Raw genomic sequence first — 20,432 nt, 5'->3', positions numbered from 1 at the left:
GACCACCCCACCGAAACGAGAACTGTGTGTCGTGCGACCCGACACGTAGTCACCGACGCAGCCCGGCTAGCTCAGTCGGTAGAGCATGAGACTCTTAATCTCAGGGTCGTGGGTTCGAGCCCCACGCTGGGCGGAACGTAATTTTGTTCCGCTGCAGATGTAAATTACCGTTTCTCTGATCAATGTGACGTAATGGAAATAGCAACTTAAAACTTTGCCTACGTCTCCATCAGTCGCAAGGAAGTGTATCTGAAGGTGAAGGTGATTTCGTAGACATGTGTCAAAGACATGTTCTGAAATGTAAGTGGTGTTGGTTGGAGAGCACATCGGTTACGTGTGAGATGTGTAGCCAAGCAGTAATGGTGCGCCATAGCTGCAAATATTAGTCGGTAATATGAAGTGTTGTCAGCTTAAGCCTGATGATCCAGACGAGCGTAAGCACGAAGTACGCAAAACTACCGCTAGGCCGCGCCTCTTTAGCTCAGTGGCAGAGCACTGGTCTAGTAAACCAGGGGTCGTGAGTTCGATCCTCACAGGAGGCAAACGAATTTTCGAAATCAGTTGCGCGTCGTGGCCGTATAGCAAGCAGTGTCTGGAACGACGAACAATTAGCAACAGGTGTTTTATTTAGAATTACTCTCAGATGTGATTGAGGCGAATGTCGCAGATAAAGCATTTTCCAAAGCGGTACAGCGTAGGGTGGGAGGCGGCAGTCTGAATTATATTTTTTACATGTGTTTTTCAAATATCACAGAGCCTCTCGCGAGCGTCGTCGTCGTCGTCGTCGTCGTCGACGCCGCCGCTTCTGCAGAAGTAGCAAATCGCCATCGTAGCAAATGCGGCGAGGGACGCCCTGCCTTCGATTTCGAATGCACAAAGTGTGTGGTCTTGATTCCCAATCTCTACTTGGTCGGTCTCGTAAAGGCTTGCATGTAACGAATGGGTGGGAAGCAGCAAGAGGCAGCGGCTGTGTAGAACGAAAACACAATTCCTCAGCGGTATGAGCGTTTCGAGATGACACGAATGTAAGGAATACTTGGCGGCCAGTGACCGTGTGGCCTAATGGATAAGGCGTCGGACTTCGGATCCGAAGATTGCAGGTTCGAATCCTGTCACGGTCGTGTTTTTCCAATTCTGCAAAAGAAACACACCGTTTTAGTGTAGCTATTGAGCAGTACGAAATCGTCTGAATGTTGCTGTTGTCCATTTCCTGCTTGGAGATGCACTTGAGCTTGATACACACACAGCCAGAACGGTGTTATCTAGCGAAATGGTCGGCTGAGTGCCGTCACCGCGAGTTTTGGCTGGCATTTGCGCATCTAAGACAGCGTCGGAAAGTAACCCGTTCGGCTTCTGAGTCAAATCAAATATGTGTGTTAATTTTGACACCACTAGCGCTGCAGGTTTTCATGCAATTCCTGTACCTCTCAGAAATGATTATGAAATAAAACTGAAGTACGTGACGTGTGTGACGCTAGGAAAACATTAGGCAGCATGGAGAGATTCTGTATGGGACCACCCCACCGAAACGAGAACTGTGTGTCGTGCGACCCGACACGTAGTCACCGACGCAGCCCGGCTAGCTCAGTCGGTAGAGCATGAGACTCTTAATCTCAGGGTCGTGGGTTCGAGCCCCACGCTGGGCGGAACGTAATTTTGTTCCGCTGCAGATGTAAATTACCGTTTCTCTGATCAATGTGACGTAATGGAAATAGCAACTTAAAACTTTGCCTACGTCTCCATCAGTCGCAAGGAAGTGTATCTGAAGGTGAAGGTGATTTCGTAGACATGTGTCAAAGACATGTTCTGAAATGTAAGTGGTGTTGGTTGGAGAGCACATCGGTTACGTGTGAGATGTGTAGCCAAGCAGTAATGGTGCGCCATAGCTGCAAATATTAGTCGGTAATATGAAGTGTTGTCAGCTTAAGCCTGATGATCCAGACGAGCGTAAGCACGAAGTACGCAAAACTACCGCTAGGCCGCGCCTCTTTAGCTCAGTGGCAGAGCACTGGTCTAGTAAACCAGGGGTCGTGAGTTCGATCCTCACAGGAGGCAAACGAATTTTCGAAATCAGTTGCGCGTCGTGGCCGTATAGCAAGCAGTGTCTGGAACGACGAACAATTAGCAACAGGTGTTTTATTTAGAATTACTCTCAGATGTGATTGAGGCGAATGTCGCAGATAAAGCATTTTCCAAAGCGGTACAGCGTAGGGTGGGAGGCGGCAGTCTGAATTATATTTTTTACATGTGTTTTTCAAATATCACAGAGCCTCTCGCGAGCGTCGTCGTCGTCGTCGTCGTCGTCGACGCCGCCGCTTCTGCAGAAGTAGCAAATCGCCATCGTAGCAAATGCGGCGAGGGACGCCCTGCCTTCGATTTCGAATGCACAAAGTGTGTGGTCTTGATTCCCAATCTCTACTTGGTCGGTCTCGTAAAGGCTTGCATGTAACGAATGGGTGGGAAGCAGCAAGAGGCAGCGGCTGTGTAGAACGAAAACACAATTCCTCAGCGGTATGAGCGTTTCGAGATGACACGAATGTAAGGAATACTTGGCGGCCAGTGACCGTGTGGCCTAATGGATAAGGCGTCGGACTTCGGATCCGAAGATTGCAGGTTCGAATCCTGTCACGGTCGTGTTTTTCCAATTCTGCAAAAGAAACACACCGTTTTAGTGTAGCTATTGAGCAGTACGAAATCGTCTGAATGTTGCTGTTGTCCATTTCCTGCTTGGAGATGCACTTGAGCTTGATACACACACAGCCAGAACGGTGTTATCTAGCGAAATGGTCGGCTGAGTGCCGTCACCGCGAGTTTTGGCTGGCATTTGCGCATCTAAGACAGCGTCGGAAAGTAACCCGTTCGGCTTCTGAGTCAAATCAAATATGTGTGTTAATTTTGACACCACTAGCGCTGCAGGTTTTCATGCAATTCCTGTACCTCTCAGAAATGATTATGAAATAAAACTGAAGTACGTGACGTGTGTGACGCTAGGAAAACATTAGGCAGCATGGAGAGATTCTGTATGGGACCACCCCACCGAAACGAGAACTGTGTGTCGTGCGACCCGACACGTAGTCACCGACGCAGCCCGGCTAGCTCAGTCGGTAGAGCATGAGACTCTTAATCTCAGGGTCGTGGGTTCGAGCCCCACGCTGGGCGGAACGTAATTTTGTTCCGCTGCAGATGTAAATTACCGTTTCTCTGATCAATGTGACGTAATGGAAATAGCAACTTAAAACTTTGCCTACGTCTCCATCAGTCGCAAGGAAGTGTATCTGAAGGTGAAGGTGATTTCGTAGACATGTGTCAAAGACATGTTCTGAAATGTAAGTGGTGTTGGTTGGAGAGCACATCGGTTACGTGTGAGATGTGTAGCCAAGCAGTAATGGTGCGCCATAGCTGCAAATATTAGTCGGTAATATGAAGTGTTGTCAGCTTAAGCCTGATGATCCAGACGAGCGTAAGCACGAAGTACGCAAAACTACCGCTAGGCCGCGCCTCTTTAGCTCAGTGGCAGAGCACTGGTCTAGTAAACCAGGGGTCGTGAGTTCGATCCTCACAGGAGGCAAACGAATTTTCGAAATCAGTTGCGCGTCGTGGCCGTATAGCAAGCAGTGTCTGGAACGACGAACAATTAGCAACAGGTGTTTTATTTAGAATTACTCTCAGATGTGATTGAGGCGAATGTCGCAGATAAAGCATTTTCCAAAGCGGTACAGCGTAGGGTGGGAGGCGGCAGTCTGAATTATATTTTTTACATGTGTTTTTCAAATATCACAGAGCCTCTCGCGAGCGTCGTCGTCGTCGTCGTCGTCGTCGACGCCGCCGCTTCTGCAGAAGTAGCAAATCGCCATCGTAGCAAATGCGGCGAGGGACGCCCTGCCTTCGATTTCGAATGCACAAAGTGTGTGGTCTTGATTCCCAATCTCTACTTGGTCGGTCTCGTAAAGGCTTGCATGTAACGAATGGGTGGGAAGCAGCAAGAGGCAGCGGCTGTGTAGAACGAAAACACAATTCCTCAGCGGTATGAGCGTTTCGAGATGACACGAATGTAAGGAATACTTGGCGGCCAGTGACCGTGTGGCCTAATGGATAAGGCGTCGGACTTCGGATCCGAAGATTGCAGGTTCGAATCCTGTCACGGTCGTGTTTTTCCAATTCTGCAAAAGAAACACACCGTTTTAGTGTAGCTATTGAGCAGTACGAAATCGTCTGAATGTTGCTGTTGTCCATTTCCTGCTTGGAGATGCACTTGAGCTTGATACACACACAGCCAGAACGGTGTTATCTAGCGAAATGGTCGGCTGAGTGCCGTCACCGCGAGTTTTGGCTGGCATTTGCGCATCTAAGACAGCGTCGGAAAGTAACCCGTTCGGCTTCTGAGTCAAATCAAATATGTGTGTTAATTTTGACACCACTAGCGCTGCAGGTTTTCATGCAATTCCTGTACCTCTCAGAAATGATTATGAAATAAAACTGAAGTACGTGACGTGTGTGACGCTAGGAAAACATTAGGCAGCATGGAGAGATTCTGTATGGGACCACCCCACCGAAACGAGAACTGTGTGTCGTGCGACCCGACACGTAGTCACCGACGCAGCCCGGCTAGCTCAGTCGGTAGAGCATGAGACTCTTAATCTCAGGGTCGTGGGTTCGAGCCCCACGCTGGGCGGAACGTAATTTTGTTCCGCTGCAGATGTAAATTACCGTTTCTCTGATCAATGTGACGTAATGGAAATAGCAACTTAAAACTTTGCCTACGTCTCCATCAGTCGCAAGGAAGTGTATCTGAAGGTGAAGGTGATTTCGTAGACATGTGTCAAAGACATGTTCTGAAATGTAAGTGGTGTTGGTTGGAGAGCACATCGGTTACGTGTGAGATGTGTAGCCAAGCAGTAATGGTGCGCCATAGCTGCAAATATTAGTCGGTAATATGAAGTGTTGTCAGCTTAAGCCTGATGATCCAGACGAGCGTAAGCACGAAGTACGCAAAACTACCGCTAGGCCGCGCCTCTTTAGCTCAGTGGCAGAGCACTGGTCTAGTAAACCAGGGGTCGTGAGTTCGATCCTCACAGGAGGCAAACGAATTTTCGAAATCAGTTGCGCGTCGTGGCCGTATAGCAAGCAGTGTCTGGAACGACGAACAATTAGCAACAGGTGTTTTATTTAGAATTACTCTCAGATGTGATTGAGGCGAATGTCGCAGATAAAGCATTTTCCAAAGCGGTACAGCGTAGGGTGGGAGGCGGCAGTCTGAATTATATTTTTTACATGTGTTTTTCAAATATCACAGAGCCTCTCGCGAGCGTCGTCGTCGTCGTCGTCGTCGTCGACGCCGCCGCTTCTGCAGAAGTAGCAAATCGCCATCGTAGCAAATGCGGCGAGGGACGCCCTGCCTTCGATTTCGAATGCACAAAGTGTGTGGTCTTGATTCCCAATCTCTACTTGGTCGGTCTCGTAAAGGCTTGCATGTAACGAATGGGTGGGAAGCAGCAAGAGGCAGCGGCTGTGTAGAACGAAAACACAATTCCTCAGCGGTATGAGCGTTTCGAGATGACACGAATGTAAGGAATACTTGGCGGCCAGTGACCGTGTGGCCTAATGGATAAGGCGTCGGACTTCGGATCCGAAGATTGCAGGTTCGAATCCTGTCACGGTCGTGTTTTTCCAATTCTGCAAAAGAAACACACCGTTTTAGTGTAGCTATTGAGCAGTACGAAATCGTCTGAATGTTGCTGTTGTCCATTTCCTGCTTGGAGATGCACTTGAGCTTGATACACACACAGCCAGAACGGTGTTATCTAGCGAAATGGTCGGCTGAGTGCCGTCACCGCGAGTTTTGGCTGGCATTTGCGCATCTAAGACAGCGTCGGAAAGTAACCCGTTCGGCTTCTGAGTCAAATCAAATATGTGTGTTAATTTTGACACCACTAGCGCTGCAGGTTTTCATGCAATTCCTGTACCTCTCAGAAATGATTATGAAATAAAACTGAAGTACGTGACGTGTGTGACGCTAGGAAAACATTAGGCAGCATGGAGAGATTCTGTATGGGACCACCCCACCGAAACGAGAACTGTGTGTCGTGCGACCCGACACGTAGTCACCGACGCAGCCCGGCTAGCTCAGTCGGTAGAGCATGAGACTCTTAATCTCAGGGTCGTGGGTTCGAGCCCCACGCTGGGCGGAACGTAATTTTGTTCCGCTGCAGATGTAAATTACCGTTTCTCTGATCAATGTGACGTAATGGAAATAGCAACTTAAAACTTTGCCTACGTCTCCATCAGTCGCAAGGAAGTGTATCTGAAGGTGAAGGTGATTTCGTAGACATGTGTCAAAGACATGTTCTGAAATGTAAGTGGTGTTGGTTGGAGAGCACATCGGTTACGTGTGAGATGTGTAGCCAAGCAGTAATGGTGCGCCATAGCTGCAAATATTAGTCGGTAATATGAAGTGTTGTCAGCTTAAGCCTGATGATCCAGACGAGCGTAAGCACGAAGTACGCAAAACTACCGCTAGGCCGCGCCTCTTTAGCTCAGTGGCAGAGCACTGGTCTAGTAAACCAGGGGTCGTGAGTTCGATCCTCACAGGAGGCAAACGAATTTTCGAAATCAGTTGCGCGTCGTGGCCGTATAGCAAGCAGTGTCTGGAACGACGAACAATTAGCAACAGGTGTTTTATTTAGAATTACTCTCAGATGTGATTGAGGCGAATGTCGCAGATAAAGCATTTTCCAAAGCGGTACAGCGTAGGGTGGGAGGCGGCAGTCTGAATTATATTTTTTACATGTGTTTTTCAAATATCACAGAGCCTCTCGCGAGCGTCGTCGTCGTCGTCGTCGTCGTCGACGCCGCCGCTTCTGCAGAAGTAGCAAATCGCCATCGTAGCAAATGCGGCGAGGGACGCCCTGCCTTCGATTTCGAATGCACAAAGTGTGTGGTCTTGATTCCCAATCTCTACTTGGTCGGTCTCGTAAAGGCTTGCATGTAACGAATGGGTGGGAAGCAGCAAGAGGCAGCGGCTGTGTAGAACGAAAACACAATTCCTCAGCGGTATGAGCGTTTCGAGATGACACGAATGTAAGGAATACTTGGCGGCCAGTGACCGTGTGGCCTAATGGATAAGGCGTCGGACTTCGGATCCGAAGATTGCAGGTTCGAATCCTGTCACGGTCGTGTTTTTCCAATTCTGCAAAAGAAACACACCGTTTTAGTGTAGCTATTGAGCAGTACGAAATCGTCTGAATGTTGCTGTTGTCCATTTCCTGCTTGGAGATGCACTTGAGCTTGATACACACACAGCCAGAACGGTGTTATCTAGCGAAATGGTCGGCTGAGTGCCGTCACCGCGAGTTTTGGCTGGCATTTGCGCATCTAAGACAGCGTCGGAAAGTAACCCGTTCGGCTTCTGAGTCAAATCAAATATGTGTGTTAATTTTGACACCACTAGCGCTGCAGGTTTTCATGCAATTCCTGTACCTCTCAGAAATGATTATGAAATAAAACTGAAGTACGTGACGTGTGTGACGCTAGGAAAACATTAGGCAGCATGGAGAGATTCTGTATGGGACCACCCCACCGAAACGAGAACTGTGTGTCGTGCGACCCGACACGTAGTCACCGACGCAGCCCGGCTAGCTCAGTCGGTAGAGCATGAGACTCTTAATCTCAGGGTCGTGGGTTCGAGCCCCACGCTGGGCGGAACGTAATTTTGTTCCGCTGCAGATGTAAATTACCGTTTCTCTGATCAATGTGACGTAATGGAAATAGCAACTTAAAACTTTGCCTACGTCTCCATCAGTCGCAAGGAAGTGTATCTGAAGGTGAAGGTGATTTCGTAGACATGTGTCAAAGACATGTTCTGAAATGTAAGTGGTGTTGGTTGGAGAGCACATCGGTTACGTGTGAGATGTGTAGCCAAGCAGTAATGGTGCGCCATAGCTGCAAATATTAGTCGGTAATATGAAGTGTTGTCAGCTTAAGCCTGATGATCCAGACGAGCGTAAGCACGAAGTACGCAAAACTACCGCTAGGCCGCGCCTCTTTAGCTCAGTGGCAGAGCACTGGTCTAGTAAACCAGGGGTCGTGAGTTCGATCCTCACAGGAGGCAAACGAATTTTCGAAATCAGTTGCGCGTCGTGGCCGTATAGCAAGCAGTGTCTGGAACGACGAACAATTAGCAACAGGTGTTTTATTTAGAATTACTCTCAGATGTGATTGAGGCGAATGTCGCAGATAAAGCATTTTCCAAAGCGGTACAGCGTAGGGTGGGAGGCGGCAGTCTGAATTATATTTTTTACATGTGTTTTTCAAATATCACAGAGCCTCTCGCGAGCGTCGTCGTCGTCGACGCCGCCGCTTCTGCAGAAGTAGCAAATCGCCATCGTAGCAAATGCGGCGAGGGACGCCCTGCCTTCGATTTCGAATGCACAAAGTGTGTGGTCTTGATTCCCAATCTCTACTTGGTCGGTCTCGTAAAGGCTTGCATGTAACGAATGGGTGGGAAGCAGCAAGAGGCAGCGGCTGTGTAGAACGAAAACACAATTCCTCAGCGGTATGAGCGTTTCGAGATGACACGAATGTAAGGAATACTTGGCGGCCAGTGACCGTGTGGCCTAATGGATAAGGCGTCGGACTTCGGATCCGAAGATTGCAGGTTCGAATCCTGTCACGGTCGTGTTTTTCCAATTCTGCAAAAGAAACACACCGTTTTAGTGTAGCTATTGAGCAGTACGAAATCGTCTGAATGTTGCTGTTGTCCATTTCCTGCTTGGAGATGCACTTGAGCTTGATACACACACAGCCAGAACGGTGTTATCTAGCGAAATGGTCGGCTGAGTGCCGTCACCGCGAGTTTTGGCTGGCATTTGCGCATCTAAGACAGCGTCGGAAAGTAACCCGTTCGGCTTCTGAGTCAAATCAAATATGTGTGTTAATTTTGACACCACTAGCGCTGCAGGTTTTCATGCAATTCCTGTACCTCTCAGAAATGATTATGAAATAAAACTGAAGTACGTGACGTGTGTGACGCTAGGAAAACATTAGGCAGCATGGAGAGATTCTGTATGGGACCACCCCACCGAAACGAGAACTGTGTGTCGTGCGACCCGACACGTAGTCACCGACGCAGCCCGGCTAGCTCAGTCGGTAGAGCATGAGACTCTTAATCTCAGGGTCGTGGGTTCGAGCCCCACGCTGGGCGGAACGTAATTTTGTTCCGCTGCAGATGTAAATTACCGTTTCTCTGATCAATGTGACGTAATGGAAATAGCAACTTAAAACTTTGCCTACGTCTCCATCAGTCGCAAGGAAGTGTATCTGAAGGTGAAGGTGATTTCGTAGACATGTGTCAAAGACATGTTCTGAAATGTAAGTGGTGTTGGTTGGAGAGCACATCGGTTACGTGTGAGATGTGTAGCCAAGCAGTAATGGTGCGCCATAGCTGCAAATATTAGTCGGTAATATGAAGTGTTGTCAGCTTAAGCCTGATGATCCAGACGAGCGTAAGCACGAAGTACGCAAAACTACCGCTAGGCCGCGCCTCTTTAGCTCAGTGGCAGAGCACTGGTCTAGTAAACCAGGGGTCGTGAGTTCGATCCTCACAGGAGGCAAACGAATTTTCGAAATCAGTTGCGCGTCGTGGCCGTATAGCAAGCAGTGTCTGGAACGACGAACAATTAGCAACAGGTGTTTTATTTAGAATTACTCTCAGATGTGATTGAGGCGAATGTCGCAGATAAAGCATTTTCCAAAGCGGTACAGCGTAGGGTGGGAGGCGGCAGTCTGAATTATATTTTTTACATGTGTTTTTCAAATATCACAGAGCCTCTCGCGAGCGTCGTCGTCGTCGTCGTCGTCGTCGACGCCGCCGCTTCTGCAGAAGTAGCAAATCGCCATCGTAGCAAATGCGGCGAGGGACGCCCTGCCTTCGATTTCGAATGCACAAAGTGTGTGGTCTTGATTCCCAATCTCTACTTGGTCGGTCTCGTAAAGGCTTGCATGTAACGAATGGGTGGGAAGCAGCAAGAGGCAGCGGCTGTGTAGAACGAAAACACAATTCCTCAGCGGTATGAGCGTTTCGAGATGACACGAATGTAAGGAATACTTGGCGGCCAGTGACCGTGTGGCCTAATGGATAAGGCGTCGGACTTCGGATCCGAAGATTGCAGGTTCGAATCCTGTCACGGTCGTGTTTTTCCAATTCTGCAAAAGAAACACACCGTTTTAGTGTAGCTATTGAGCAGTACGAAATCGTCTGAATGTTGCTGTTGTCCATTTCCTGCTTGGAGATGCACTTGAGCTTGATACACACACAGCCAGAACGGTGTTATCTAGCGAAATGGTCGGCTGAGTGCCGTCACCGCGAGTTTTGGCTGGCATTTGCGCATCTAAGACAGCGTCGGAAAGTAACCCGTTCGGCTTCTGAGTCAAATCAAATATGTGTGTTAATTTTGACACCACTAGCGCTGCAGGTTTTCATGCAATTCCTGTACCTCTCAGAAATGATTATGAAATAAAACTGAAGTACGTGACGTGTGTGACGCTAGGAAAACATTAGGCAGCATGGAGAGATTCTGTATGGGACCACCCCACCGAAACGAGAACTGTGTGTCGTGCGACCCGACACGTAGTCACCGACGCAGCCCGGCTAGCTCAGTCGGTAGAGCATGAGACTCTTAATCTCAGGGTCGTGGGTTCGAGCCCCACGCTGGGCGGAACGTAATTTTGTTCCGCTGCAGATGTAAATTACCGTTTCTCTGATCAATGTGACGTAATGGAAATAGCAACTTAAAACTTTGCCTACGTCTCCATCAGTCGCAAGGAAGTGTATCTGAAGGTGAAGGTGATTTCGTAGACATGTGTCAAAGACATGTTCTGAAATGTAAGTGGTGTTGGTTGGAGAGCACATCGGTTACGTGTGAGATGTGTAGCCAAGCAGTAATGGTGCGCCATAGCTGCAAATATTAGTCGGTAATATGAAGTGTTGTCAGCTTAAGCCTGATGATCCAGACGAGCGTAAGCACGAAGTACGCAAAACTACCGCTAGGCCGCGCCTCTTTAGCTCAGTGGCAGAGCACTGGTCTAGTAAACCAGGGGTCGTGAGTTCGATCCTCACAGGAGGCAAACGAATTTTCGAAATCAGTTGCGCGTCGTGGCCGTATAGCAAGCAGTGTCTGGAACGACGAACAATTAGCAACAGGTGTTTTATTTAGAATTACTCTCAGATGTGATTGAGGCGAATGTCGCAGATAAAGCATTTTCCAAAGCGGTACAGCGTAGGGTGGGAGGCGGCAGTCTGAATTATATTTTTTACATGTGTTTTTCAAATATCACAGAGCCTCTCGCGAGCGTCGTCGTCGTCGTCGTCGTCGACGCCGCCGCTTCTGCAGAAGTAGCAAATCGCCATCGTAGCAAATGCGGCGAGGGACGCCCTGCCTTCGATTTCGAATGCACAAAGTGTGTGGTCTTGATTCCCAATCTCTACTTGGTCGGTCTCGTAAAGGCTTGCATGTAACGAATGGGTGGGAAGCAGCAAGAGGCAGCGGCTGTGTAGAACGAAAACACAATTCCTCAGCGGTATGAGCGTTTCGAGATGACACGAATGTAAGGAATACTTGGCGGCCAGTGACCGTGTGGCCTAATGGATAAGGCGTCGGACTTCGGATCCGAAGATTGCAGGTTCGAATCCTGTCACGGTCGTGTTTTTCCAATTCTGCAAAAGAAACACACCGTTTTAGTGTAGCTATTGAGCAGTACGAAATCGTCTGAATGTTGCTGTTGTCCATTTCCTGCTTGGAGATGCACTTGAGCTTGATACACACACAGCCAGAACGGTGTTATCTAGCGAAATGGTCGGCTGAGTGCCGTCACCGCGAGTTTTGGCTGGCATTTGCGCATCTAAGACAGCGTCGGAAAGTAACCCGTTCGGCTTCTGAGTCAAATCAAATATGTGTGTTAATTTTGACACCACTAGCGCTGCAGGTTTTCATGCAATTCCTGTACCTCTCAGAAATGATTATGAAATAAAACTGAAGTACGTGACGTGTGTGACGCTAGGAAAACATTAGGCAGCATGGAGAGATTCTGTATGGGACCACCCCACCGAAACGAGAACTGTGTGTCGTGCGACCCGACACGTAGTCACCGACGCAGCCCGGCTAGCTCAGTCGGTAGAGCATGAGACTCTTAATCTCAGGGTCGTGGGTTCGAGCCCCACGCTGGGCGGAACGTAATTTTGTTCCGCTGCAGATGTAAATTACCGTTTCTCTGATCAATGTGACGTAATGGAAATAGCAACTTAAAACTTTGCCTACGTCTCCATCAGTCGCAAGGAAGTGTATCTGAAGGTGAAGGTGATTTCGTAGACATGTGTCAAAGACATGTTCTGAAATGTAAGTGGTGTTGGTTGGAGAGCACATCGGTTACGTGTGAGATGTGTAGCCAAGCAGTAATGGTGCGCCATAGCTGCAAATATTAGTCGGTAATATGAAGTGTTGTCAGCTTAAGCCTGATGATCCAGACGAGCGTAAGCACGAAGTACGCAAAACTACCGCTAGGCCGCGCCTCTTTAGCTCAGTGGCAGAGCACTGGTCTAGTAAACCAGGGGTCGTGAGTTCGATCCTCACAGGAGGCAAACGAATTTTCGAAATCAGTTGCGCGTCGTGGCCGTATAGCAAGCAGTGTCTGGAACGACGAACAATTAGCAACAGGTGTTTTATTTAGAATTACTCTCAGATGTGATTGAGGCGAATGTCGCAGATAAAGCATTTTCCAAAGCGGTACAGCGTAGGGTGGGAGGCGGCAGTCTGAATTATATTTTTTACATGTGTTTTTCAAATATCACAGAGCCTCTCGCGAGCGTCGTCGTCGTCGTCGTCGACGCCGCCGCTTCTGCAGAAGTAGCAAATCGCCATCGTAGCAAATGCGGCGAGGGACGCCCTGCCTTCGATTTCGAATGCACAAAGTGTGTGGTCTTGATTCCCAATCTCTACTTGGTCGGTCTCGTAAAGGCTTGCATGTAACGAATGGGTGGGAAGCAGCAAGAGGCAGCGGCTGTGTAGAACGAAAACACAATTCCTCAGCGGTATGAGCGTTTCGAGATGACACGAATGTAAGGAATACTTGGCGGCCAGTGACCGTGTGGCCTAATGGATAAGGCGTCGGACTTCGGATCCGAAGATTGCAGGTTCGAATCCTGTCACGGTCGTGTTTTTCCAATTCTGCAAAAGAAACACACCGTTTTAGTGTAGCTATTGAGCAGTACGAAATCGTCTGAATGTTGCTGTTGTCCATTTCCTGCTTGGAGATGCACTTGAGCTTGATACACACACAGCCAGAACGGTGTTATCTAGCGAAATGGTCGGCTGAGTGCCGTCACCGCGAGTTTTGGCTGGCATTTGCGCATCTAAGACAGCGTCGGAAAGTAACCCGTTCGGCTTCTGAGTCAAATCAAATATGTGTGTTAATTTTGACACCACTAGCGCTGCAGGTTTTCATGCAATTCCTGTACCTCTCAGAAATGATTATGAAATAAAACTGAAGTACGTGACGTGTGTGACGCTAGGAAAACATTAGGCAGCATGGAGAGATTCTGTATGGGACCACCCCACCGAAACGAGAACTGTGTGTCGTGCGACCCGACACGTAGTCACCGACGCAGCCCGGCTAGCTCAGTCGGTAGAGCATGAGACTCTTAATCTCAGGGTCGTGGGTTCGAGCCCCACGCTGGGCGGAACGTAATTTTGTTCCGCTGCAGATGTAAATTACCGTTTCTCTGATCAATGTGACGTAATGGAAATAGCAACTTAAAACTTTGCCTACGTCTCCATCAGTCGCAAGGAAGTGTATCTGAAGGTGAAGGTGATTTCGTAGACATGTGTCAAAGACATGTTCTGAAATGTAAGTGGTGTTGGTTGGAGAGCACATCGGTTACGTGTGAGATGTGTAGCCAAGCAGTAATGGTGCGCCATAGCTGCAAATATTAGTCGGTAATATGAAGTGTTGTCAGCTTAAGCCTGATGATCCAGACGAGCGTAAGCACGAAGTACGCAAAACTACCGCTAGGCCGCGCCTCTTTAGCTCAGTGGCAGAGCACTGGTCTAGTAAACCAGGGGTCGTGAGTTCGATCCTCACAGGAGGCAAACGAATTTTCGAAATCAGTTGCGCGTCGTGGCCGTATAGCAAGCAGTGTCTGGAACGACGAACAATTAGCAACAGGTGTTTTATTTAGAATTACTCTCAGATGTGATTGAGGCGAATGTCGCAGATAAAGCATTTTCCAAAGCGGTACAGCGTAGGGTGGGAGGCGGCAGTCTGAATTATATTTTTTACATGTGTTTTTCAAATATCACAGAGCCTCTCGCGAGCGTCGTCGTCGTCGTCGTCGACGCCGCCGCTTCTGCAGAAGTAGCAAATCGCCATCGTAGCAAATGCGGCGAGGGACGCCCTGCCTTCGATTTCGAATGCACAAAGTGTGTGGTCTTGATTCCCAATCTCTACTTGGTCGGTCTCGTAAAGGCTTGCATGTAACGAATGGGTGGGAAGCAGCAAGAGGCAGCGGCTGTGTAGAACGAAAACACAATTCCTCAGCGGTATGAGCGTTTCGAGATGACACGAATGTAAGGAATACTTGGCGGCCAGTGACCGTGTGGCCTAATGGATAAGGCGTCGGACTTCGGATCCGAAGATTGCAGGTTCGTATCCTGTCACGGTCGTGTTTTTCCAATTCTGCAAAAGAAACACACCGTTTTAGTGTAGCTATTGAGCAGTACGAAATCGTCTGAATGTTGCTGTTGTCCATTTCCTGCTTGGAGATGCACTTGAGCTTGATACACACACAGCCAGAACGGTGTTATCTAGCGAAATGGTCGGCTGAGTGCCGTCACCGCGAGTTTTGGCTGGCATTTGCGCATCTAAGACAGCGTCGGAAAGTAACCCGTTCGGCTTCTGAGTCAAATCAAATATGTGTGTTAATTTTGACACCACTAGCGCTGCAGGTTTTCATGCAATTCCTGTACCTCTCAGAAATGATTATGAAATAAAACTGAAGTACGTGACGTGTGTGACGCTAGGAAAACATTAGGCAGCATGGAGAGATTCTGTATGGGACCACCCCACCGAAACGAGAACTGTGTGTCGTGCGACCCGACACGTAGTCACCGACGCAGCCCGGCTAGCTCAGTCGGTAGAGCATGAGACTCTTAATCTCAGGGTCGTGGGTTCGAGCCCCACGCTGGGCGGAACGTAATTTTGTTCCGCTGCAGATGTAAATTACCGTTTCTCTGATCAATGTGACGTAATGGAAATAGCAACTTAAAACTTTGCCTACGTCTCCATCAGTCGCAAGGAAGTGTATCTGAAGGTGAAGGTGATTTCGTAGACATGTGTCAAAGACATGTTCTGAAATGTAAGTGGTGTTGGTTGGAGAGCACATCGGTTACGTGTGAGATGTGTAGCCAAGCAGTAATGGTGCGCCATAGCTGCAAATATTAGTCGGTAATATGAAGTGTTGTCAGCTTAAGCCTGATGATCCAGACGAGCGTAAGCACGAAGTACGCAAAACTACCGCTAGGCCGCGCCTCTTTAGCTCAGTGGCAGAGCACTGGTCTAGTAAACCAGGGGTCGTGAGTTCGATCCTCACAGGAGGCAAACGAATTTTCGAAATCAGTTGCGCGTCGTGGCCGTATAGCAAGCAGTGTCTGGAACGACGAACAATTAGCAACAGGTGTTTTATTTAGAATTACTCTCAGATGTGATTGAGGCGAATGTCGCAGATAAAGCATTTTCCAAAGCGGTACAGCGTAGGGTGGGAGGCGGCAGTCTGAATTATATTTTTTACATGTGTTTTTCAAATATCACAGAGCCTCTCGCGAGCGTCGTCGTCGTCGTCGTCGTCGACGCCGCCGCTTCTGCAGAAGTAGCAAATCGCCATCGTAGCAAATGCGGCGAGGGACGCCCTGCCTTCGATTTCGAATGCACAAAGTGTGTGGTCTTGATTCCCAATCTCTACTTGGTCGGTCTCGTAAATTCTTGCATGTAACGAATGGGTGGGAAGCAGCAAGAGGCAGCGGCTGTGTAGAACGAAAACACAATTCCTCAGCGGTATGAGCGTTTCGAGATGACACGAATGTAAGGAGTACTTGGCGGCCAGTGACCGTGTGGCCTAATGGATAAGGCGTCGGACTTCGGATCCGAAGATTGCAGGTTCGAATCCTGTCACGGTCGTGTTTTTCCAATTCTGCAAAAGAAACACACCGTTTTAGTGTAGCTATTGAGCAGTACGAAATCGTCTGAATGTTGCTGTTGTCCATTTCCTGCTTGGAGATGCACTTGAGCTTGATACACACACAGCCAGAACGGTGTTATCTAGCGAAATGGTCGGCTGAGTGCCGTCACCGCGAGTTTTGGCTGGCATTTGCGCATCTAAGACAGCGTCGGAAAGTAACCCGTTCGGCTTCTGAGTCAAATCAAATATGTGTGTTAATTTTGACACCACTAGCGCTGCAGGTTTTCATGCAATTCCTGTACCTCTCAGAAATGATTATGAAATAAAACTGAAGTACGTGACGTGTGTGACGCTAGGAAAACATTAGGCAGCATGGAGAGATTCTGTATGGGACCACCCCACCGAAACGAGAACTGTGTGTCGTGCGACCCGACACGTAGTCACCGACGCAGCCCGGCTAGCTCAGTCGGTAGAGCATGAGACTCTTAATCTCAGGGTCGTGGGTTCGAGCCCCACGCTGGGCGGAACGTAATTTTGTTCCGCTGCAGATGTAAATTACCGTTTCTCTGATCAATGTGACGTAATGGAAATAGCAACTTAAAACTTTGCCTACGTCTCCATCAGTCGCAAGGAAGTGTATCTGAAGGTGAAGGTGATTTCGTAGACATGTGTCAAAGACATGTTCTGAAATGTAAGTGGTGTTGGTTGGAGAGCACATCGGTTACGTGTGAGATGTGTAGCCAAGCAGTAATGGTGCGCCATAGCTGCAAATATTAGTCGGTAATATGAAGTGTTGTCAGCTTAAGCCTGATGATCCAGACGAGCGTAAGCACGAAGTACGCAAAACTACCGCTAGGCCGCGCCTCTTTAGCTCAGTGGCAGAGCACTGGTCTAGTAAACCAGGGGTCGTGAGTTCGATCCTCACAGGAGGCAAACGAATTTTCGAAATCAGTTGCGCGTCGTGGCCGTATAGCAAGCAGTGTCTGGAACGACGAACAATTAGCAACAGGTGTTTTATTTAGAATTACTCTCAGATGTGATTGAGGCGAATGTCGCAGATAAAGCATTTTCCAAAGCGGTACAGCGTAGGGTGGGAGGCGGCAGTCTGAATTATATTTTTTACATGTGTTTTTCAAATATCACAGAGCCTCTCGCGAGCGTCGTCGTCGTCGTCGTCGACGCCGCCGCTTCTGCAGAAGTAGCAAATCGCCATCGTAGCAAATGCGGCGAGGGACGCCCTGCCTTCGATTTCGAATGCACAAAGTGTGTGGTCTTGATTCCCAATCTCTACTTGGTCGGTCTCGTAAAGGCTTGCATGTAACGAATGGGTGGGAAGCAGCAAGAGGCAGCGGCTGTGTAGAACGAAAACACAATTCCTCAGCGGTATGAGCGTTTCGAGATGACACGAATGTAAGGAATACTTGGCGGCCAGTGACCGTGTGGCCTAATGGATAAGGCGTCGGACTTCGGATCCGAAGATTGCAGGTTCGAATCCTGTCACGGTCGTGTTTTTCCAATTCTGCAAAAGAAACACACCGTTTTAGTGTAGCTATTGAGCAGTACGAAATCGTCTGAATGTTGCTGTTGTCCATTTCCTGCTTGGAGATGCACTTGAGCTTGATACACACACAGCCAGAACGGTGTTATCTAGCGAAATGGTCGGCTGAGTGCCGTCACCGCGAGTTTTGGCTGGCATTTGCGCATCTAAGACAGCGTCGGAAAGTAACCCGTTCGGCTTCTGAGTCAAATCAAATATGTGTGTTAATTTTGACACCACTAGCGCTGCAGGTTTTCATGCAATTCCTGTACCTCTCAGAAATGATTATGAAATAAAACTGAAGTACGTGACGTGTGTGACGCTAGGAAAACATTAGGCAGCATGGAGAGATTCTGTATGGGACCACCCCACCGAAACGAGAACTGTGTGTCGTGCGACCCGACACGTAGTCACCGACGCAGCCCGGCTAGCTCAGTCGGTAGAGCATGAGACTCTTAATCTCAGGGTCGTGGGTTCGAGCCCCACGCTGGGCGGAACGTAATTTTGTTCCGCTGCAGATGTAAATTACCGTTTCTCTGATCAATGTGACGTAATGGAAATAGCAACTTAAAACTTTGCCTACGTCTCCATCAGTCGCAAGGAAGTGTATCTGAAGGTGAAGGTGATTTCGTAGACATGTGTCAAAGACATGTTCTGAAATGTAAGTGGTGTTGGTTGGAGAGCACATCGGTTACGTGTGAGATGTGTAGCCAAGCAGTAATGGTGCGCCATAGCTGCAAATATTAGTCGGTAATATGAAGTGTTGTCAGCTTAAGCCTGATGATCCAGACGAGCGTAAGCACGAAGTACGCAAAACTACCGCTAGGCCGCGCCTCTTTAGCTCAGTGGCAGAGCACTGGTCTAGTAAACCAGGGGTCGTGAGTTCGATCCTCACAGGAGGCAAACGAATTTTCGAAATCAGTTGCGCGTCGTGGCCGTATAGCAAGCAGTGTCTGGAACGACGAACAATTAGCAACAGGTGTTTTATTTAGAATTACTCTCAGATGTGATTGAGGCGAATGTCGCAGATAAAGCATTTTCCAAAGCGGTACAGCGTAGGGTGGGAGGCGGCAGTCTGAATTATATTTTTTACATGTGTTTTTCAAATATCACAGAGCCTCTCGCGAGCGTCGTCGTCGTCGTCGTCGACGCCGCCGCTTCTGCAGAAGTAGCAAATCGCCATCGTAGCAAATGCGGCGAGGGACGCCCTGCCTTCGATTTCGAATGCACAAAGTGTGTGGTCTTGATTCCCAATCTCTACTTGGTCGGTCTCGTAAAGGCTTGCATGTAACGAATGGGTGGGAAGCAGCAAGAGGCAGCGGCTGTGTAGAACGAAAACACAATTCCTCAGCGGTATGAGCGTTTCGAGATGACACGAATGTAAGGAATACTTGGCGGCCAGTGACCGTGTGGCCTAATGGATAAGGCGTCGGACTTCGGATCCGAAGATTGCAGGTTCGTATCCTGTCACGGTCGTGTTTTTCCAATTCTGCAAAAGAAACACACCGTTTTAGTGTAGCTATTGAGCAGTACGAAATCGTCTGAATGTTGCTGTTGTCCATTTCCTGCTTGGAGATGCACTTGAGCTTGATACACACACAGCCAGAACGGTGTTATCTAGCGAAATGGTCGGCTGAGTGCCGTCACCGCGAGTTTTGGCTGGCATTTGCGCATCTAAGACAGCGTCGGAAAGTAACCCGTTCGGCTTCTGAGTCAAATCAAATATGTGTGTTAATTTTGACACCACTAGCGCTGCAGGTTTTCATGCAATTCCTGTACCTCTCAGAAATGATTATGAAATAAAACTGAAGTACGTGACGTGTGTGACGCTAGGAAAACATTAGGCAGCATGGAGAGATTCTGTATGGGACCACCCCACCGAAACGAGAACTGTGTGTCGTGCGACCCGACACGTAGTCACCGACGCAGCCCGGCTAGCTCAGTCGGTAGAGCATGAGACTCTTAATCTCAGGGTCGTGGGTTCGAGCCCCACGCTGGGCGGAACGTAATTTTGTTCCGCTGCAGATGTAAATTACCGTTTCTCTGATCAATGTGACGTAATGGAAATAGCAACTTAAAACTTTGCCTACGTCTCCATCAGTCGCAAGGAAGTGTATCTGAAGGTGAAGGTGATTTCGTAGACATGTGTCAAAGACATGTTCTGAAATGTAAGTGGTGTTGGTTGGAGAGCACATCGGTTACGTGTGAGATGTGTAGCCAAGCAGTAATGGTGCGCCATAGCTGCAAATATTAGTCGGTAATATGAAGTGTTGTCAGCTTAAGCCTGATGATCCAGACGAGCGTAAGCACGAAGTACGCAAAACTACCGCTAGGCCGCGCCTCTTTAGCTCAGTGGCAGAGCACTGGTCTAGTAAACCAGGGGTCGTGAGTTCGATCCTCACAGGAGGCAAACGAATTTTCGAAATCAGTTGCGCGTCGTGGCCGTATAGCAAGCAGTGTCTGGAACGACGAACAATTAGCAACAGGTGTTTTATTTAGAATTACTCTCAGATGTGATTGAGGCGAATGTCGCAGATAAAGCATTTTCCAAAGCGGTACAGCGTAGGGTGGGAGGCGGCAGTCTGAATTATATTTTTTACATGTGTTTTTCAAATATCACAGAGCCTCTCGCGAGCGTCGTCGTCGTCGTCGTCGTCGTCGTCGACGCCGCCG

General features: G+C 48.6%; 41 non-coding genes across 41 annotated transcripts; all 41 read left to right on the top strand.

Annotated features, from left to right (window-relative positions):
* Window positions 1–60: 60 nt before the first annotated feature.
* On the top strand, window positions 61–133 carry Trnak-cuu. Its single transcript has one exon. It is a non-coding gene; the product is annotated as a tRNA-Lys (tRNA).
* Window positions 134–470: 337 nt separating this feature from the next.
* Window positions 471–542, top strand: Trnat-agu. The gene has a single exon. It is a non-coding gene; the product is annotated as a tRNA-Thr (tRNA).
* A 506-nt stretch (window positions 543–1,048) lies between these two features.
* Window positions 1,049–1,121, top strand: Trnar-ucg. Its single transcript has one exon. It is a non-coding gene; the product is annotated as a tRNA-Arg (tRNA).
* Window positions 1,122–1,573: 452 nt separating this feature from the next.
* Window positions 1,574–1,646, top strand: Trnak-cuu. The gene has a single exon. It is a non-coding gene; the product is annotated as a tRNA-Lys (tRNA).
* A 337-nt stretch (window positions 1,647–1,983) lies between these two features.
* Trnat-agu lies at window positions 1,984–2,055 on the top strand. Its single transcript has one exon. It is a non-coding gene; the product is annotated as a tRNA-Thr (tRNA).
* A 506-nt stretch (window positions 2,056–2,561) lies between these two features.
* On the top strand, window positions 2,562–2,634 carry Trnar-ucg. The gene has a single exon. It is a non-coding gene; the product is annotated as a tRNA-Arg (tRNA).
* Window positions 2,635–3,086: 452 nt separating this feature from the next.
* Window positions 3,087–3,159, top strand: Trnak-cuu. The gene has a single exon. It is a non-coding gene; the product is annotated as a tRNA-Lys (tRNA).
* Window positions 3,160–3,496: 337 nt separating this feature from the next.
* Window positions 3,497–3,568, top strand: Trnat-agu. The gene has a single exon. It is a non-coding gene; the product is annotated as a tRNA-Thr (tRNA).
* Window positions 3,569–4,074: 506 nt separating this feature from the next.
* Window positions 4,075–4,147, top strand: Trnar-ucg. Its single transcript has one exon. It is a non-coding gene; the product is annotated as a tRNA-Arg (tRNA).
* Window positions 4,148–4,599: 452 nt separating this feature from the next.
* Trnak-cuu lies at window positions 4,600–4,672 on the top strand. The gene has a single exon. It is a non-coding gene; the product is annotated as a tRNA-Lys (tRNA).
* Window positions 4,673–5,009: 337 nt separating this feature from the next.
* On the top strand, window positions 5,010–5,081 carry Trnat-agu. The gene has a single exon. It is a non-coding gene; the product is annotated as a tRNA-Thr (tRNA).
* A 506-nt stretch (window positions 5,082–5,587) lies between these two features.
* Trnar-ucg lies at window positions 5,588–5,660 on the top strand. Its single transcript has one exon. It is a non-coding gene; the product is annotated as a tRNA-Arg (tRNA).
* A 452-nt stretch (window positions 5,661–6,112) lies between these two features.
* Trnak-cuu lies at window positions 6,113–6,185 on the top strand. The gene has a single exon. It is a non-coding gene; the product is annotated as a tRNA-Lys (tRNA).
* Window positions 6,186–6,522: 337 nt separating this feature from the next.
* Window positions 6,523–6,594, top strand: Trnat-agu. The gene has a single exon. It is a non-coding gene; the product is annotated as a tRNA-Thr (tRNA).
* Window positions 6,595–7,100: 506 nt separating this feature from the next.
* On the top strand, window positions 7,101–7,173 carry Trnar-ucg. Its single transcript has one exon. It is a non-coding gene; the product is annotated as a tRNA-Arg (tRNA).
* A 452-nt stretch (window positions 7,174–7,625) lies between these two features.
* Window positions 7,626–7,698, top strand: Trnak-cuu. Its single transcript has one exon. It is a non-coding gene; the product is annotated as a tRNA-Lys (tRNA).
* Window positions 7,699–8,035: 337 nt separating this feature from the next.
* On the top strand, window positions 8,036–8,107 carry Trnat-agu. Its single transcript has one exon. It is a non-coding gene; the product is annotated as a tRNA-Thr (tRNA).
* A 494-nt stretch (window positions 8,108–8,601) lies between these two features.
* On the top strand, window positions 8,602–8,674 carry Trnar-ucg. Its single transcript has one exon. It is a non-coding gene; the product is annotated as a tRNA-Arg (tRNA).
* Window positions 8,675–9,126: 452 nt separating this feature from the next.
* On the top strand, window positions 9,127–9,199 carry Trnak-cuu. The gene has a single exon. It is a non-coding gene; the product is annotated as a tRNA-Lys (tRNA).
* A 337-nt stretch (window positions 9,200–9,536) lies between these two features.
* On the top strand, window positions 9,537–9,608 carry Trnat-agu. The gene has a single exon. It is a non-coding gene; the product is annotated as a tRNA-Thr (tRNA).
* Window positions 9,609–10,114: 506 nt separating this feature from the next.
* Trnar-ucg lies at window positions 10,115–10,187 on the top strand. Its single transcript has one exon. It is a non-coding gene; the product is annotated as a tRNA-Arg (tRNA).
* A 452-nt stretch (window positions 10,188–10,639) lies between these two features.
* On the top strand, window positions 10,640–10,712 carry Trnak-cuu. The gene has a single exon. It is a non-coding gene; the product is annotated as a tRNA-Lys (tRNA).
* A 337-nt stretch (window positions 10,713–11,049) lies between these two features.
* Trnat-agu lies at window positions 11,050–11,121 on the top strand. Its single transcript has one exon. It is a non-coding gene; the product is annotated as a tRNA-Thr (tRNA).
* Window positions 11,122–11,624: 503 nt separating this feature from the next.
* Window positions 11,625–11,697, top strand: Trnar-ucg. The gene has a single exon. It is a non-coding gene; the product is annotated as a tRNA-Arg (tRNA).
* Window positions 11,698–12,149: 452 nt separating this feature from the next.
* Window positions 12,150–12,222, top strand: Trnak-cuu. The gene has a single exon. It is a non-coding gene; the product is annotated as a tRNA-Lys (tRNA).
* Window positions 12,223–12,559: 337 nt separating this feature from the next.
* Window positions 12,560–12,631, top strand: Trnat-agu. The gene has a single exon. It is a non-coding gene; the product is annotated as a tRNA-Thr (tRNA).
* Window positions 12,632–13,131: 500 nt separating this feature from the next.
* Trnar-ucg lies at window positions 13,132–13,204 on the top strand. The gene has a single exon. It is a non-coding gene; the product is annotated as a tRNA-Arg (tRNA).
* A 452-nt stretch (window positions 13,205–13,656) lies between these two features.
* Trnak-cuu lies at window positions 13,657–13,729 on the top strand. Its single transcript has one exon. It is a non-coding gene; the product is annotated as a tRNA-Lys (tRNA).
* Window positions 13,730–14,066: 337 nt separating this feature from the next.
* Trnat-agu lies at window positions 14,067–14,138 on the top strand. The gene has a single exon. It is a non-coding gene; the product is annotated as a tRNA-Thr (tRNA).
* A 500-nt stretch (window positions 14,139–14,638) lies between these two features.
* Window positions 14,639–14,711, top strand: Trnar-ucg. Its single transcript has one exon. It is a non-coding gene; the product is annotated as a tRNA-Arg (tRNA).
* Window positions 14,712–15,163: 452 nt separating this feature from the next.
* On the top strand, window positions 15,164–15,236 carry Trnak-cuu. The gene has a single exon. It is a non-coding gene; the product is annotated as a tRNA-Lys (tRNA).
* A 337-nt stretch (window positions 15,237–15,573) lies between these two features.
* Window positions 15,574–15,645, top strand: Trnat-agu. Its single transcript has one exon. It is a non-coding gene; the product is annotated as a tRNA-Thr (tRNA).
* A 503-nt stretch (window positions 15,646–16,148) lies between these two features.
* On the top strand, window positions 16,149–16,221 carry Trnar-ucg. Its single transcript has one exon. It is a non-coding gene; the product is annotated as a tRNA-Arg (tRNA).
* A 452-nt stretch (window positions 16,222–16,673) lies between these two features.
* Window positions 16,674–16,746, top strand: Trnak-cuu. The gene has a single exon. It is a non-coding gene; the product is annotated as a tRNA-Lys (tRNA).
* A 337-nt stretch (window positions 16,747–17,083) lies between these two features.
* Trnat-agu lies at window positions 17,084–17,155 on the top strand. Its single transcript has one exon. It is a non-coding gene; the product is annotated as a tRNA-Thr (tRNA).
* Window positions 17,156–17,655: 500 nt separating this feature from the next.
* Trnar-ucg lies at window positions 17,656–17,728 on the top strand. The gene has a single exon. It is a non-coding gene; the product is annotated as a tRNA-Arg (tRNA).
* A 452-nt stretch (window positions 17,729–18,180) lies between these two features.
* Trnak-cuu lies at window positions 18,181–18,253 on the top strand. Its single transcript has one exon. It is a non-coding gene; the product is annotated as a tRNA-Lys (tRNA).
* A 337-nt stretch (window positions 18,254–18,590) lies between these two features.
* On the top strand, window positions 18,591–18,662 carry Trnat-agu. Its single transcript has one exon. It is a non-coding gene; the product is annotated as a tRNA-Thr (tRNA).
* Window positions 18,663–19,162: 500 nt separating this feature from the next.
* Trnar-ucg lies at window positions 19,163–19,235 on the top strand. The gene has a single exon. It is a non-coding gene; the product is annotated as a tRNA-Arg (tRNA).
* A 452-nt stretch (window positions 19,236–19,687) lies between these two features.
* On the top strand, window positions 19,688–19,760 carry Trnak-cuu. Its single transcript has one exon. It is a non-coding gene; the product is annotated as a tRNA-Lys (tRNA).
* A 337-nt stretch (window positions 19,761–20,097) lies between these two features.
* Trnat-agu lies at window positions 20,098–20,169 on the top strand. The gene has a single exon. It is a non-coding gene; the product is annotated as a tRNA-Thr (tRNA).
* The last annotated feature ends 263 nt before the right edge of the window (window positions 20,170–20,432 follow it).

The sequence above is a fragment of the Schistocerca americana genome, unplaced genomic scaffold, assembly GCF_021461395.2.
Source record: "Schistocerca americana isolate TAMUIC-IGC-003095 unplaced genomic scaffold, iqSchAmer2.1 HiC_scaffold_147, whole genome shotgun sequence".
NCBI classification, from domain to species: Eukaryota; Metazoa; Arthropoda; class Insecta; order Orthoptera; family Acrididae; genus Schistocerca; species Schistocerca americana.
Note: the sequence above shows the minus strand (reverse complement) of the source record. Positions and strands in the feature narration are given on the sequence as shown.